This window comes from Mastigoproctus giganteus, chromosome 6 (assembly GCF_048544385.1).
Source record: "Mastigoproctus giganteus isolate SK-2022 chromosome 6, ASM4854438v1, whole genome shotgun sequence".
Taxonomy (NCBI): domain Eukaryota; kingdom Metazoa; phylum Arthropoda; class Arachnida; order Uropygi; family Thelyphonidae; genus Mastigoproctus; species Mastigoproctus giganteus.
The window spans coordinates 182,000,172-182,018,012 of NC_143580.1; the positions used below are offsets into that span (position 1 = coordinate 182,000,172).

A 17,841-nucleotide genomic window follows, 5' to 3' on the forward strand; every position below is an offset into this window, starting at 1 on the left:
CGCCTGTATCAAACCTGTTTTTCCTTGCCTTTGAGTTTAAGACTTACTCCATTGTACTCTGGAAACATGTAAAACCAGCCAGATATACTAGAAGCACTAAGATGCACTAGGTGAGTGAACACACTAGCACGAGAGAGCCAGTAGTGACACCTTTCGTTTTCGGTAGTACGTCATTCACGAGATCTCTGCACTAGAATAGCGTTGATCGTCGATGGACGTTCAAGCCATTAGTGCGTGCTGCAGTTGTCACACTTAGAGAATTTTGTGGGAGATTATCAAGGTTCTTCAGCTGGTGTTGTAGGTCACGTTGTAAGGATTAGTGGCATTTAACACCTGGGATGAAAAGGATGCTTAAGTTTTGATTCTTGCCTGATTTTGTTACTTAAAACTCTTGTATTATTAATCACTGGTGAGTGTTTATTTGTTGATATAAGCATTATTCTACTAGACCTTTTTTCTTTTTTTTTTTTAATAGCAATGAAAGGAGCAGTAGTTAATTTCTTTTTAAACCATCTAGGAAAACCAGAGTGGATAACTTAACATTCGCCTAGTTAAAGCGATGCTGGATATATAATGCTAACATATATAATGCCAACATTATATATAAGATTATTAATACGTATTGTTTATTTTAGAATTAGGTTTCACAGCCGGCTGACTGCATCCAAGTATCTTGGAGATGTTTGGATGTAATTTAAATGTTCTGAGACAGTTGGGGAGTGTAGGTTCATAAAAATTGTAACTGCCGTTAAATTGACTCTTAATTTTCGGATCTGCTAAACCGCCTTCTTCTAAGCATATCTGCAGTTTCATTGCCGTAGATAAACTTGCATTTCTTCCTCGTTTGGATCTCGTGACTGCTCAATTGCTGTAATAGGTCTTCATTACTTCAAGTGTTTATATTTAGCAGCGCGAGACCCAAGCCACGTGGAACTAATAGTTCCACGTGAGATCGTACTTTCTAATAGTTTTTCCTTGATCTTCTAGTCGATCTGCTTAATAAAGATTCAGTCGTGCGCAAATCCTTATTGGTAGTGAGCTTTCTTTTTTGTACCGATCATTTGATGGTGAGATCCCGGTAACCTAAACTAATTGAACAGTGCAAACCGAGTTAATTCATATCTTAGGATGTGAATGACGTGACTTTTGCTGTTAAGTGAAGGCAAAGTGAATTTGACGCATTATTAAATGGAAATATGCGTACAATAGATGTTTTACATCAATTTTTAATATGGAAGGGCCTGAATCACTGAAACATGTAATTTTCCCTTTAAGGATGACAGTGTGGTTTATTTATGTAGCTTGGATGTCCGCCTCCCACATTATTTACTATATGATTACAGAATGTCAAACTGCTCTGCTGATTTAAATTGCACGAACAGTTTCGAATGTGAAAGTAATATTCTGTGACAAATGCAGCAATAAAAGTAACGCACGTTTCAGGTGTGTGCACGCCTTACCGTTAATTTGAAATGTCTTCAGTCAGTTGAACTTTGTGCGAAATTCTGTATTTCTTTTCGTCAGCAGATTATCTAGAACCAATACTGTCATTGTTTGCTTGTTCTGTGAAAGAAAAATATCTTTTATCGCTATCTGGATTTTGATAATATTTACTTTGCCGACTGCAACACACTTTCTGAAATCAATATTCCTGTCTTATTTTGGTTGAAATTTTTATGCTTATTTTACGAGATATCCAGCGGTTTATAAAATGCTGGCGAATTGCAAAGTGATCCCTTTTTGATTTATAAACTTGGCATTGTTTTCAAATAATATATAATATTAGGCCATTCCACAGAGCTTTAGGCGAAGTTTATTGCAAGTGACACAAATCAGAAGAGCTGTTGATATTATGGCATTTACTATACCTATTTCATCAGACTTCATAAAACTAGTCTTAAGCCGCGGGGAAGTGTCTTTATTAGCAGCTCTAATAGAAATTTTAGACACGTTTCTATAGCATACTTATACAGATTTCATATGATGCGGAAGTGTTTTTTAATTTGTTACCTTTGGTAACCTGTGATTTCTTACCTTTGTATTTACTACTTATGGGAAACAGCAAAATGGGGGAAGAAACTGGGACAGACTAGTATATTTTAGGGTTTGAGGATATTCGGGCGGAATATTTAACAGGTTTGACTGGGTCAGTATTTCTAAGCTTTGTGTATGTTGTTACATCTGAGATCGAATTGATGTGTAGATGTTGTTATATCCTGAGATCGAAGTTTTGTGAACTATTTTTATGCTCCAGAAAAACACGCTCAAAGATAGAAAAGAGAAGAAACGTGGGAAATTGAAGATTTTGTAGCGCACCTATTTAATATTTTGCAACATTTCTTCTAAACATGAACAGATCTTTCCAGTTCTTATCTGCTTCGTTATGTTAATCCACAAACTGGGTGCTGCAATATTAGGGAAAATTCTTTTTTAGATAAATGGTAAACACTCTTTTCAGGATCACCGTAAATGCACTTCTACGTTTACATTGGTCAGTCGAGTGATAAAAATATGGAAATTTGTTTTAGAAGCACAGCCATTTCCCTTAACTTTTCAACTTTAGACGTAAGATTTTCCTAAACTTAAACTATTCTCCTTGTATTTCACTCTTTTTTGTAGCCGAGTGGTCATGGGAGAGTGCCGTAGCATACGCTCTCTAAGTGGACCGTGGTTCAAGCACGTGACTGCTAAATACGATTAACGAATTGTATTCATGATTTATTGCAAACTTCTCTGATCTGGTGATTGTGCCGGAGTATAACCAAGAACATTATTTTAATATATATATATATTGGAAACAGAAGAACGGTAAAAAACAAAATGAGAAAATTACTGCCCAAAGTGGAAATTCTACATAACTGAAAATCGCAATTAGTGATTGCTAGTTTAAAATTTGTTGTGATTGCCGTTAAATTGGGGTTTATATCATCCTTCTTGTCATGCGAAGAGTTCACATACAAATTCGAGCGATACTTTATTGGTAAAATTCAACCAAGGACTTACAAAAGATAAAAAAAAAAAACAATTATACTTTTGCAGAAATTAATTTACCTCCTATCAAAGGGGAGCATTGTTAAAAAAATAAATGACTGAAAAGGTTTAATCAATCTTCTTTGTTGGGACTACTTTGATCACATTTATCATGTGAAGATTCAAAAGTATATCAGCCCGTGCTCGGTGGGGGCAGTTCTCTAGTGGAGAAAACAGGATACTCGGAGGACAAGGTAGATACAGATTCACACATAGAATTTCCAGTGAAATTTGGCTGGTGCAGACAAGTACATCTCTTGAGTATCTCCTCCACGTATTTGGTATTATTGAATTTAAATGAACAGAGTGAATTCGAGGTAGTATTTCAATTCATCTTTGCTGTTTTTTTTTTTCTTTCTCAGTGTGAATTATTCATCCGTAACCTTCCAGAAAGATCGGCTTGTGCACGAATAGATTTTGAAAAGATGATTAATTTGTCCATTTCCAGAGAAGCCATCATCTATAAATGCCAACTGGAACATTAAATTGCACTGTGTTCAATATGGTATTGGAAGAATGCTTCTATTGCTGTGTATACAAAAGAATGTGCCCTGAGTTTTAACAATCTTGTTGCTTTTGTTCATAATATTTTTGGAAGGAGATTGTCAAGATTGAAATTTATCATTTGACATATTTGGGTGATCTGCACAAACAACTTCCGCGAAGTGTGTCAGACAATAACGTACACAATGTGGGTTATCATATCTTTAAAGCAGTAACTACATTTATGCAGCTACTGATTTTAGCGAATAATCTGGAATCAACCTGGGTAAAGTCCAACCTAAGCAGTGTGCTGGTTCGGTGAACAATTTTTCCATACTATATGTTTGTTTTGACAAGTTCCCGAATATTAATTGGGAATATTCGACTAGTTCCGTCTGTTTTTAGTATGTTTCCACAACGTTAACGACGCCTCTGTAGCCAGGTGGGAAGGAGCAGCAGTGCGTAGTACACGCTTCTTGCTTAGACCTGGGTTCGAGCCCGTCACCACCAAATGCGTAGGATGTGGAATGGTCAGATAATGACCACCGCATATCCCGAAGCAATATGGCTTTAGTTGCTAATGCTCCTAAAAACCAAATAACAAACAACATTAACTGTCTTTCTACATAACGGGGGCGACTATTTTGTTTGCAGTGCACTATTCCAAATCTTACTGGCTTCACGTGTTAGGTACAGAGTTGTTTGTTTAATATTTTCTCAATAAAAGAGCGAATTTGTAGGAAACTTGAATTAACAAGCCAAAAAAAAAAAAAAAAAAAAAACACTGAAATCGTGCATATTTTTGATAATCACACTTTAAGTTTAGGGGTCAAGGTCACATTTTTCCCCCCCACTAGAGAATTTGCGGAAGTAACCCTATTCCTGGCTCTGAGATTTAAGATGAATCTCGGCAGTGGCTCTAACGTTACAAATATATGCTGTTCGAAAGTTAAACATCGAACTTGTTTCTTCTTTTATCGTAAAGAAGAAAACGCGGTTTCAAAACATAATCCTCGAGTTTCAAACATGTTGTTTGTGTAGGCAACACACCATTTTCATTGTAAATTTCTTCTGTTATATATTTATTTTTATCATGATAAGTTCTTGCTAACATTTCATTTCCCTTCTGAATAAACTAACATAAAGGATTACATAAGTGCTATGCTGGACTTTAAAAAAAAAAAAAAAAAAAAGTGACTGTTGATACAGTATATCTGATTACCACGCATAATGATTACTGTTCATATCTTTAAATTGCCAAAATACGCCGTTAGGAATCGGCTTTTTTTTTTTTTTTTTTTTTGTGTGCATCGACTACTTTGGTTGTATTTTGTCTGTTCAAGGAGAAAAACAAATGGGACAGTGTCCCATTTGTTTTTCTCCTTGAACAGACAAAATACGAAATACCCATTGCAAAGTAAGGAGACCTATCTTCTGGCGGAGATAGGTCTCCTTACTTTGCAATGGGAAGCACCGCTACGAAACTGGCTACACTTACCTCTCTGAGCCTCTAAAATTCTCGGGGGAATAGTTGTACTCTTGAATGGAAAAGGCACTCATTGATGTATTGAAAAATGCGAGTACGATTCTTGCCAATAAATGAGAAGGATCCACAATCTGTGAAATGCTTTTATCTCTGTAGAGTGTGTTTAATGTCAAACGGTACCAGGGGTTTCCTCCATCTCCGCGTAGTATACATTGTGGGTGTGAAACAGAACACTGTCAATGCCAGAGGTTTAAAGGTGTGTGGATTTTGTATATGTATAGTGTCGTGTACCGCTGTTGTCTTAGATGTGAAACTCATTGCTTTAGTTTATCACACAACGCATTTCCTGACTTATGACCTACCTGCTACATATTGAAAGAAATGTATCTTGTTCAGTTTATTGAATTGAATCTTAGAAAATTTACAGTGTAATACAAGCAGTTTTGTAAATGAGCATTTTTTTTGTAAATATTTGAGCATGTGGATTCCATATTTACCACACTGTAACCCTATATACAAACTATGGGGCTTGCACCTTAGTTTGTAAATTATACCTTTTTTATCTCTGTAACAGGCAATGATTCAATGTCTCATTGGGTTCGCTGTGCACTAGGGCTTAGAGAGCCAGCCAGCAATAAACTGCTTTATCTGGCCCGCCATTCTCATCATCCAGTTCCTTTCTCTCCTGCGCTGTGTCCGAATCCGAAGCAGCTGACCCGTCCATTTGTCGGATGGTTGTGTTCAGCCAAGGACGGGTCAGTCGTTGGCTGGACACAACCATATTCTTGCTAAATTTTATGCTCACTGCTTTAAGTCAAGATGCTTGTTGGCATTTAGGTGTGTCGCAGTGCTATCTATATACATGAACTCCTACTTTATAAATATCTTAGTTCCTGTCTTCACCCTTTTATCAATAATCATCAGTATGCTTTTCTTCCTAGGAAATAAACTGTTTCAAATCTTGCCTTGTTTTCTCATTTCCTACAAACTAATTTGGACAAAGGAAATCAAATTGATTCGCTTTTCCTTGATATTTCACATGCATTTGACTCTGTCCATATCGGACAGAGTCAAATTTTGACTCTGTCCGATTTGCTGTTTAAACTGTTTTGCTGTTTAAACTGTTATCGTCTGGTCTGCGATCCCCTGTACTAGATTTGCTTGATTCACTGCTTAGATATCGTAATCTATCCGTAATAATTGATGGTACTTCATCGACTCCGTTTACTGTTTCGCAAGGTGTTCCTCAAGGTTCACCATTGGGTCCGCTCTTCTTTATTGTTTATACCAGGGGTGGCCAACGAGTCGATCGCGGATTTAATTTCGGTCGATCACGACGAATTTTAAATATACAGTCATCCCTCGATTTGTGACCTTGTGCAATTAAATTTTTGAGATGGTAGATCGCGGCACATTTTGAAGGAAAAAAGTAGATCGCATCACAAATTAAGTTGGCCACTCCTGGTTTATATTAATGATTTGTCAACCTTATTTCAGTCTGTTAATGTTGAGTGGAAACTCCTATGCAGATGATATTAAACTTTACAAAGTTATTCGTTCTTCAACTGACAGAGATGAACTCCAGTCCTGTCTTGATTCCCTCACTCTGGCTCAATAAAAATAACTTGTTTCTAAACCCGTTAAAATGTAAATTATGTCGCTTTCGCTTGAATCGTGTAGTTATACCCTCCATCCTTACTGATTATTATATTGGAAACTCTTTAATTGCAAGTATTGATTCGTTCAAGGATTTAGGTGTCCTATTTCGATCTGACCTCCATCCCTCTTCCCACGTTGATCATGTAATATCTCACACTTCTTGGATTAATCAAGCGTTCTTCCTCTGTTTTTAAGAGTGACAAAGTTATAATTCTTCTCTGTTTTTTGATTATTGTGATATTATCTGGTCCCCACAACAGGAATTTCTTTCCTACAGACTTGAGATAATTCAAATTAAATTCATTAAATTCTTATGCTATCTAAATCACATTGCCTTTCACCGTCGAAATTATGGAGTTCTTTGTGGTCGCTTCAGAATCATTCCTCTTCACTCTAGACGAAAACTCCGTGGGCCTCTTTTTGTTTACAACATCAAACTCTGCTATCGATTCTACATCTCTTGAACAAATACCTTTCGCTATACCCCGTTTGAATTCTGGTTATAAAATTCATTTATTACTTCCTGTTCCTCGTACTCATCACTTGCTTAGTAGTCCTCTGTTTCGTTTCCTTCAGGTAATGAAATATTACAGTATTGATTTTACTCTTAATCCATCTATCTATAAGAATTTGCTCCTTACTCTGTTTTATTAATGTAAATTTTGTATATATTTTAATTCTAGTTCTATATCGATTACTACTGTTTCGTATTTTATGTAATTCCTAGCGTTCTCACCTTTATTTAGGGTCTGTGTGCCTGTGCGTGAGAAACGTGTATATAAATAAATAAATAAATGTCCATGACGTTTCAGGAAACATTTCTTGTCCAGGACCTACTGTAAAGCTTTCTGCTGGCCCGGGTCTACCCATTCGCTCATTTAACATTCAAGGTAGTCTTGGAAGAGATTTTCCAACAAGCATGTTTGAAATGTTTAGCTCTTTGAATATTGACCTCGAAATGCTTTGCGAAGATGCTACATACCGAAATTAAGTTGTTTTTGGGAGGACCCTTTCTCAATCTTTGAATCCGTCTTCAGTTCATGGTTTGAATTGACTGTTCTGTTTGTTATAATTAACAATGCCTTTGATGCACGCGATAGCTGTGTGTGCTCAGTAGTGGACTATACTTAAAAATGTGGCGAGACCTTTAAATATAATAAATGGTATATGTTAAGACATAATTCTGTTTGTTACCAAATGCAATTTTGCAAAGTTTTTTTTTTTTTTTATGCATAAGGGAGCTCGCATGCATAAGGTGGCCCACAAGGCTAGAAAATCGTTTATTTGACACTGCACATAAAATAGGTTAACTATTAACTTAAAAATAGGTATAGCTCATACTTATGCATATGTTCAAAATTTCCGCCATTTTGTATTTTTTTTCGTAACATTTTGAAAGACAGGCAGACATGCATAAACCTACTGATAATGATTCGCATTCTTTGATAGTGTACGCCAAAGATCTGTAATGGTTCTTTGCTTAACATGGTAGACTTTTATCCTTGATGTATCCCCACATGAAAATCGCAGGGCGTTAAAGATGAACTTGGTGGTCTTTAGGAGCCTTTTATCTGTGATCGTGTCAGCAAAAAAGAAAGGTCCAACGACATCTGACCAAATTCCGTCTTGTACAGTTATTCCTAATGCATTTAATTCCTTCGATATTGTTCTTTGATATTACGTGTGGTTTGAAATCACACGAAACAATAAACAGTTACGTATATTCACCTGCTAATGTAATTTGATTGTAGTGTCATGACAGACCATTGAATTTTATCAACCATACCTTATCACGCTTCTTTTAATGTTTCTGCAAATCCCAATTTTCGGTAAAGATCACCCTCGTTAAGGGCTTATACTAATGTTGGTCGACAAAGCTAGTACAGCAATACCTTGCTTAGCACAGGTTTCACTATAACACGGTTTTCAATTAAGTCGAAAATTTACTGTACATATTAAAACTCATTCAATAGCCTAGACACGTACCCTACATATGCTGCGTTGTCGTAACCGAAGTACCCGTACATATATGCTACGGTGCCAACTCTATTGTCTCACATGCACATGTGCCAATAGCTCCCCTCAGGCAGCGCTCCGTAGCCAGGTGGGAAGGAGCAGCAGTGCATAGCACACGCTTCTTGATTAGACCGGGGTTCGAGCCCGTCACTGCCAAATACGGAGGATGCGGAAAGGTCAGGGAATGACCACCGCATATCCCGGAGCAATATGGCCTTAGTTGCTAATGCTCCTGAAAACCAACAACAACATCCCCTCAGGCAGTCAGCAGGAACAGTGTTCAGTATTCTTAATTCCATCCTGACGAGACGACGTGATGATAGCTTTTCAAACTTTTCATTTTACAATTAATTTTTTATCGCTTTAAATACAAAACGATGAGTCAAAAAAAGGAAAAAGTAATGAAAGCGTGGAGCTACTAAACGTAAATGGCTTACATAAAAAAAAAAAAAAAACTTGATATTATCAAGTGCTATGAAAGATGGTGCATCAGTGCGAACGATTATTCGAAAGAAGGATCAGTGTAAAAAGCAGGGAATTTCTACAGCATCTTATATGACGAATGTAATAACTAAGCAAAGAAGTTCTCTGTTGATTAATATGGAACGCCTTTTTTTAATATAGATAGAAGATCAAAGATTGTAATTAAAGTTCAGACAATTGCCAAGACATCGTGAAGATCGGAAAAGCTTGGGATTCCAAACTTTGGACACTCAATGAACTCAACTACATTGACTCACATGCAAATGACAGATGATGCAACTCTCCTTGAAATTTACGAGAAAATTGCATATGAAGAAGAGGAAAACAATTCTGAAGTGGATAACACTGAAGTGTTATCCACTTCAGACTTTTCATAAAGAATTTTCAACAGAAGGATTAGAGACAGTTTTTCTGGGGGTTGACATGGCCTGCGAGGCGATTATGAATGGAGATCCGTGAACGTAGCATCAAGATACGGGAAATTTTACAAGATGGGATGCGATGCTACAAAAACTTGTACGCTGAGAAAAAGAAAAGATGGCTTCACCAGACTTTTATTATTGAAATACCTACATAAACAAAGCTCTTTTTCTCATCTCTCATGATGTTACCTTTTCATTAATAAAATTTTTTCAATATTTTTTATTTCAAATCCTTTTAATTGGCTATCAAGTGAAAATTGTTTATAGATTTATTATAATTTGTTTATAGACTGTTTCTCTGGTACGCATTCAATTAAAACCCATTATAATTATACCTCAATCAGCACGGCTTAACATAACACAGAACAGTTTCGGTACCAGTTATCAGTGCTATGCGGGGTATTGCTCTATTTTAAAAGCTTTATCCTCCTGAAATTATTCCTGGAAATTCCCATTTTCAGAGACGTCTCTGTTGCCTAAGTTCTCCTTTATTCTGCTCTTATTGGGCTCTTATAAATCCAAATAATGTTGATTATTTGGATTTATTTCTTCGGCTGTTGTCTTAGATGTGAAACTCATTGCTTTAGTTTATCACACAACGCATTTCCTGACTTCTGACCTACCTGCTACATATTGAAAGAAATGTATCTTGTTCAGTTTATTGAATTGAATCTTAGAAAATTTACAGTGTAATACAAGCAGTTTTGTAAATGAGCATTTTTTTTTTTGTAAATATTTGAGCATGTGGATTCCATATTTACCACACTGTAACCCTATATACAAACTATGGGGCTTGCACCTTAGTTTGTAAATTATACCTTTCTAGCCTGTGGCGGTTCCTGGTTGTCTCCTAATGCAGATATCACCACTATTACTAATAACAATGTTCATTGTCTGGACGAAATTCCATCACTTCATCGGCTTCTTTTTCTGGAAAAGCTACGGTTCTGTTGATTCTAGCAGAAAGGACTATGTGCTTGATGATGGTAGCCCAGAAGATGACGAAAGTTGTACAGACCTATATCGAAAGTCTGACTAGACCGTGGTGATGCAAACAATAATCCGTGTCTTAGAATTTTTGGAATTAATCGTAAAAAGCAAACCGTGCTGTAGCATATCGGTGTTGTGAAACCCGATTTAAGAGATGTATTATTATTCCTCATCTTTCTTTTTTCATTGTGCATTTAATACGCGGTTTTCTATTGGAGAAATTTTTAAATGTCGGAGAATGCGCCACTATTATGCGTGGGCGACAACATTTTCTGGGAATCGTTTGGTGTTGCTGGGTGTATCCTGTGCCATCCGTTAAAATCGTGAGTGGCAGGCGAGGCCGACCCGTTTTATCCTGTAGGACCTGTAGCTGCAGGGACTTCCAAAGAAGTAAGAAATCGCAGCACATAGTAAGCTTATGAAATAGTTTATTACGTAATTCAGTTAGTCATTACAGTGTTCATGCGTCGTTTATTTTGATGTTCGTACGTTACTGACAGTTCTGATTCACATACAAGGCATCTATAAGCAGGATAGTTGTCCCGACCTTGTTTGTTTCAGTCATTGCTGGTACAGCGTTTTTACTTGAAGTCATTTACTTGCCTTGAGATGAGAGATCCACTCTGTGAGGAGTTGCCTGCATTTCTTGTTTGTCTTTAGTTTCTGTAGATAAATTGCCATTTTTTTGGAGTGCTTGTATTCATAAAAGTGCTTCAGCTGGCAAGAATCGATCACATATGTGCAGTCGGTTCCGTTTTAGAATGATTTGGGGACTCGATGTTCAGCTGTTGTGCCATATCTGTGGTCCTAGCCTGGGGGGGGGGGGGTAGGTGGTTCTTAGTAGTTATTCATTACAAGGTCCATTATTCGGAATTGAATATTGGCTTCTGCAGGGAGGGAGATGCTGAGGTCCATCTCCGATTGCGAGATATACTGGAGTAAGGAGTGTGCACAATTTCAAATAATAGGAGGAGCAAAGGATTGCAAAATTGTTTGCCATAGGGACAGAAATATAGAAAAATCAACTGCTTCCCCTGATGGCAATCAACTGCAAGTGATCGACCAGTGCTTTTGAGATTCCAGAAACACTCATCACTTGTTCTAATCACACTGACAGCGAAACAGTTCACTGTCGGTGTGAATAGTTTATTGATTTTGTCACTCATTTTGAAAGATCTGGATTCGGACCTCATAGACTTGAGGAATTCTTCAAGACCTCTTCGATCGGGACGATTTCAGGCGAGGAGTCGTATTGTTATCCTCTTGAGTTATTTCCAGTTTTTCACTCCACACAGTGTGCAAATCGGTCCATGCGCTGTGTATTGTCTATACATGTGAACACACACATTTATAGACAATACACAGCGCAATATGATTTTAGGATGCCAATGCGTTATGTAAATAATAATAATACATATACTCCCTTTCTAGGCCCCTAAATAGCCTCAAAAATTTCGCTCATGCAGCATTTTTAAATGGGTTTTTCATAATGGGTATATTTCAAAATATATCGTTAACATTAGACTCAATTCTGCCTCTTACATTATTTCTTATTTGGAAAATAATGTTCCCTATACGCTGATTTATCAGGAATACTGCAAATATATTTATCTTATGAAAATAAGCATAAATGCTGGAATTTATGAAGGTTAGCTGGCTAATCGAGATAGGCTGCTATAGTAGTTAAAAAAAAAAAAAAAAAAAAACCCTTTAATTAAAATTTATATAAAATCGGTATTTTAGAAAATTCGTAATTTCAATTTTAAAACACGTTACTTTAAATGGAAGGTTTTATATATTCAACAATACACAGTAATATTGTGAATGTAGCCTGATAGTTATTATGGTTCTTGGTAGTCATTATCGACTACCAAGATTAAAATTGTACTCCGGACTAAAATTGTAGCATAACAAAAAGATTTCGTTCCTTATTGTTTTTCGGACTATGTGCTTGAAGATGGTAGCCCAGAATTCGGCGAAAATTTATTTTTAAATAGTTTATATCGATATCTGCGTCCCATATTTTCTTGTGGGGGTGGTGGTGGGGGGTAAAATCCCGATTCGTGCAGTTCGGATTATTTTAAAAGCTCCGTCGTGCAGGGTAAAATGCCCTGCGTGGCGGAGTTGAATAATTCATTTCAAAATTGGCAGCTTTTGTTACAAGTGATGTCGGCGACGATAGTTGTATTAGGCTCTGCTTGCGTGCGAATCGTGCTAATTTTCATTGGCCAGAAATTGGACTTACAAAAAATAGATCTGCCCTTGTGCCAATTTCTGGAAGCGTAAAAGCTTTTTAAATCCACACATGGATTTGTGCTCTGGTTACTTATTGTTCATTTCATGTGTATGTTTATATGCTATATACGTCCTTGATTTCTTGTTGACCGTCTTACTTGCTAAGCACCCAACTTGTGTTTAGGACGAAAACATTAATATGCAGTCTCACCACCTGCTTCGAAAGTGCAATAATAATGGGAGTATTCCTTCGCCCCCATTATGATACCACCTGCCTTTACTGTGCATTGGGCATATGTTTTGGACACGGTTAGGGGTTTAAAGTTTCAATGTTTACTTGACTCTTCGAATATATTGTTAATACCATCTTATTTTTTATTTTATTTATATTTTGTGCCTGTTAAAGAGCATTTAGCGTATGCTTATCACTTGGATGATTCTTTTAATTGTATATTTTTGCAAAATTCAAGCGTTTCACGACGAACTTGCAGTCTTCTCTTACGTTATAAAATTGCATTAAAGTAACTAAGAAACTGAAGTATTGCTGTTACAGAGCTCCTATTGAGATGTTCGGCAATAATTCATCATTTTAGTTGAACAACATGGAAAGGAGATCCTAGTCGATAAAACTGCTGAACTTTAGGAATGACCCTAACGAGCTATGCAGAACATTACTGAACAAAGCAAGGGTTACGTTTCGAGACTGTTTGCACAGTCTCTTTTCAAAGCAATATTATAGACACAGTGTGCTTAAAACCATTAAACTAGGTACTGAAATGCAATGAAAACACAGCAGAGTGAACGAGTTAAAGAAGCATTTGAAGCAGTCGCCAAAGATTGTAGCGCCTCTGCACATTTTCATTTTTACGCTTTCTAAGACATTACAGGTATATAGTAAGATCTTTATTGTAAAGTTCATCGGTACACGCAGGTACCACAACCCTACAATACCCTTCACGGCATCATGCCAGGGGTTTGTAGTCAGTGACTAGTAGCCCAGTAAAATATGCCGACGTTTAATGTTAAAATAAAGGATATACGTATAATTCAAGTTTATAATACAAGTGTAAAAAAAGTATTTGGAGGATAGATTTATAACCCTGAGAATATGTCACGACTAGTGTAACACTAGTATTCGGGTATACGTGCTCACTCAGTTGGTCAGAGTGAACTATTTACGCCCTAAATGTGCCAGGAAGTCACAATTTGAACAGTTCTCATATTGAAGAATCCGACAATTCTTGAAACCATTCAAGAAGGGCAGTCAATGTTGTATCTCTCCTTCATAGCTAATCACAAAATTTATAAATACATCCTTATTGTGCCTCTCTATAAATACATCCTTATTGTGCAGCACTCTTAGTCATATAGATTCCATCGATTTCTTGGGAACAGCCTTTCACTCCTCTGATGCCTTTGGCTTTCATTGCCTCTATGCAGCTGGCACTACTTCTAGAGTGATGTCTATCCTAGTGTGAGATATGGCCTAAGCACTTGCCTATATGAAAAGGTCCAAAGCATATTAACACACAGGCGCGATATATATATCGTATTAATATATTGTGAGGAAGGTTATAGTATGATCATATTACAATATATATCTAGACGGTTCTATGGAAAACGCATAGTATATATACAAAAGAAAAATATTCATAACTTATCGTTGTAAACCCACAATTTGGATGACTTTTTCTGGGGTCAGCCACCCAAACTGAAAGTAAAACAGCTATAAGGCGTTCTCTGTTTCTGTGATGGTCAATATGTCTAAATCAATTTTGAGGTAGAATAACCAATATTGAAGTAAAATAACACTAGCCAACCAAAAAATATATTTTTTTGTCATACCTCTGCAATGAAAATATGTGATCCTGGAGGAAATGAACGCGCTGATCGAAAATCACTATAAAAAGTCTATTACGTCAACATCAAAAGATGTGCCAACGTTTAATGTTAAAATAAAGGATATACGCATAATTCAAGTTTGTAATACAAATGTAAAAAGTATTTGGAGGATAGATTTATAACCCGGAGAATATGTCGCGATCAGTTAATACTTGGAAAACCTTGGTACAGCCTACAAAAATCTTCATAATCTATCCAAAAACGCTAAGTTTGCTCTCTTCAAATTGTAAATTGTTGCATCGGAATTTGAACCTAAGAACCATAGGTAGAAGTCTGATTATGTTTATCACAAGAAAACCGAGGCCAGAATCGATTGCTAAAAGTAGCTTATATCTGGTAAAATAAATCACTCTGTCATACATTGCTGGCTAGATTATGCGAAATTGTCGTATTTTGGTGGCGCACTATGGCCATAGTTGCCGATGCGCCTAACAAATCCCTAAACCAACAACAACAACAGCATATTTTGGTAAAACGTAACTCCCTCTGTATTTAATAACTGCGACGTGATGTGAAACTATCATAGTGATTTTCGAAATCTACGCATAAAAATTGGTTACAAACAGCATTTAAGTTCTTGGAGGTAAAAATCGTGTTGGCTAGTGTAACCAATAATATAACATATAATAGAATTTAGAGGTTTTATAATTTTATATAATTCAAAATCATAATATATTAATATAATTTTTGAATTATATAATTTTTATATAATTCAAAATTATAATTTAGTGTAGTATTCAAAATTATAAAACCTCTAAATTCTGTTCTTTATTATATGTTATATTATTGGTTATTTTACTTCATGGTTATTCTATCTCAAAATTGATTTCGGCATAGTGATCATCACAGAAACAGAGAACCCCTTATCACTGTTTTACCTTCAATTTTGGGTGGTTGACCCCAGACGAAATCACCTGAATTGTGGATTTTCAACGATAAGTTATGTATATTTTCCTTTTGTATATATACTATGCGTTTTTCATAGATCCATAGAGTTATACATCGTAATATGATTGTCATACTATAACCTTCCTCACAATATATCAATACGATATTCAACGCATTATGGACGTAGTGTATCCATTGCCACCACAATAGTACAGTAGTCCATAAATTCAGTACATTAATGATTAATTACCATACTACTCATTTAATATACAGTATATATATTTTTTTCGTCCGTTAAAATTCGCCAGTATAAAACAGTTAATTCGACTCTTTACATGGCCTGCTTAGTGACAGTCCTTGAGCTCTGCCTCTTTCCCTCATGTACGCAGAGAAAATACTTAACCTTCTACACTATAGAACGTTCGGTGGTGTATTTTCACCGAACGTTCTATAGTGAATTTCAAGTTCATAACGTATTATGCATGATGCATTTATTTTTAGTAACTATTAGCCTTCTTCAAATATTTTAATCAAATCAGTATTTGTTACAAGAATTTCCAAGAATTTGCTACAAGATCTTTCACAACGGTTCATAGCAGAATTTTAGCTATAGGTAGGATTAACCAGCATTACTTAGACCTAGGCTTCTCAACTCTGCAGTTGCTTCGAAAGTCTTATCGGAAATTCTTGGCTGTCAGTTATCGAACTCTAATACTACTGAGCCGTAGTTCCTCTGTCCTCTTACGTATACAGTACTGTATTCTGTTTTAAGGTAGGCGTAATCTACAAAAAATGTGTTCTGTCATCTGTTTTGTCGTTATAGTTTATTATATTTGCTATTATTCCTTTTCATTGTATTTATTAGCACCACTTTGTCATTACCTATATACGAGTTGCTAAGCTGCTCAATTCCGCTATTATAAACTTTTGAACTGCAGATATGTAATCTTATTCTGTGATCAATGACAGGAGCCGTATAAATGGGGTTTCCTGTTTGGCTTCCTAATAAATCACAGCATTATCTAATGTACTCGTGAAGAAAATTAATTGATGAATCTTATGCTGTATTAATACGTGTCACAAGTCATTTATGTTACTGTAAGTACCTGTTACTTTGTGGGAGGTATTTACATTGAGGTAGTGGGGGGATATCTTCAAATAGCCCACAATGGTATACTTGTTTTTAAGGTACTGTATTCTATACAGTACCTTAAAAATTCTATACAGTACATTCTATACTGCTGATATCAACCCACAAATCATAGTTGTGATAAGAAATGTGAAAGAGGCCACAGTAACCGACTGTGCTGTTGGTAATACGTTGTAAATCAGATTTATTTGTGCAAAATAAATAATTTTAGTCAGTGATCCGAGTAACTTACTTAGAATCATGAACTATACAAAGGACGAAAGCTGGTGTGCTTCGGAGTATTGGAAGAGTGTTAATTAATTACGTAAAAACAAAACGCTTTAAATAGGCTGGTTGTTTGATGAGTTTATAGCTAAACAAGAGTTTTTATCTGATGTTGAGTTCTCTATTTTTCGATGTAATCTCTTTGTAAATTATGCACTTACAGCGATGCTCCTGATTCACGGCCCCAGTTTTGTAGTTGCTTTCTTGAAAATCCTTAAAAAAAAAAAAAAAGAGTCGTCATCCGACCCAAGTTCCTTCCAGATAAGTTGGTTTTTAGTTTCGAGAATAGAATGAAATTAGATGGAGCTAGATCTGGCGATTGTGGTGGATAGAGAAACAGTTCATAGCCAGCCTGCAGCCATGGCAACTCTGGACATGTGAACAGTTCCATCATCCTGGTGAAACAGAACATTTTTATGCAATCAAATCAAAGAGGCCAGCTTTCCTGGCCTCTTTGATTTGATTGCATCTCTTAATTTAGTTACTAAATTAGCATACTATTATCCGTTTATTTGTGTCCCTTTGGAAGATAGTGTATCATTATTCCTTACCTGCCGATGGGACCGATTTGTTTTCTTTAGCAATGATGAATCATCATGCTCTTATTGTTTCGATTTCGTTTTGACTCTGACTGGTAGTGTTTAAGTCATGTTTCATCCATAGTTACAAAGAAAGTTTTCGGGGTCTGCTTGATAACGAGAAAAAAGTTGCTTTGAAGTTTTGGGATTGAAGACTTTTCAAAAGGTGGGGGGACCCGTCGTGCAGAAACCTTTGTAATACATGATTCATTTGATAGAATATTTTGCGCTCATTCAGTTTGAAGACCTGACGTA

The 17,841-nt window shown here is 36.2% G+C and overlaps 1 protein-coding gene across 2 annotated transcripts in view; it reads left to right on the forward strand.

Moving 5' to 3' along the window:
* Positions 1-17,841, forward strand: part of LOC150084794 (uncharacterized) — a 496,975-nt gene that overhangs the window by 57,665 nt on the left and 421,469 nt on the right. Inside the window, exon 1 of one of the 2 annotated variants that reach the window (XM_090376604.1) lies at positions 240-409. The exons of the other annotated variant lie outside the window; for it this stretch is intronic. The gene's annotated coding sequence lies outside the window, so the exon portion shown is untranslated. Of the gene's footprint in view, positions 1-239; positions 410-17,841 lie in introns of those variants that run through there. 2 annotated transcript variants of the gene reach the window in all.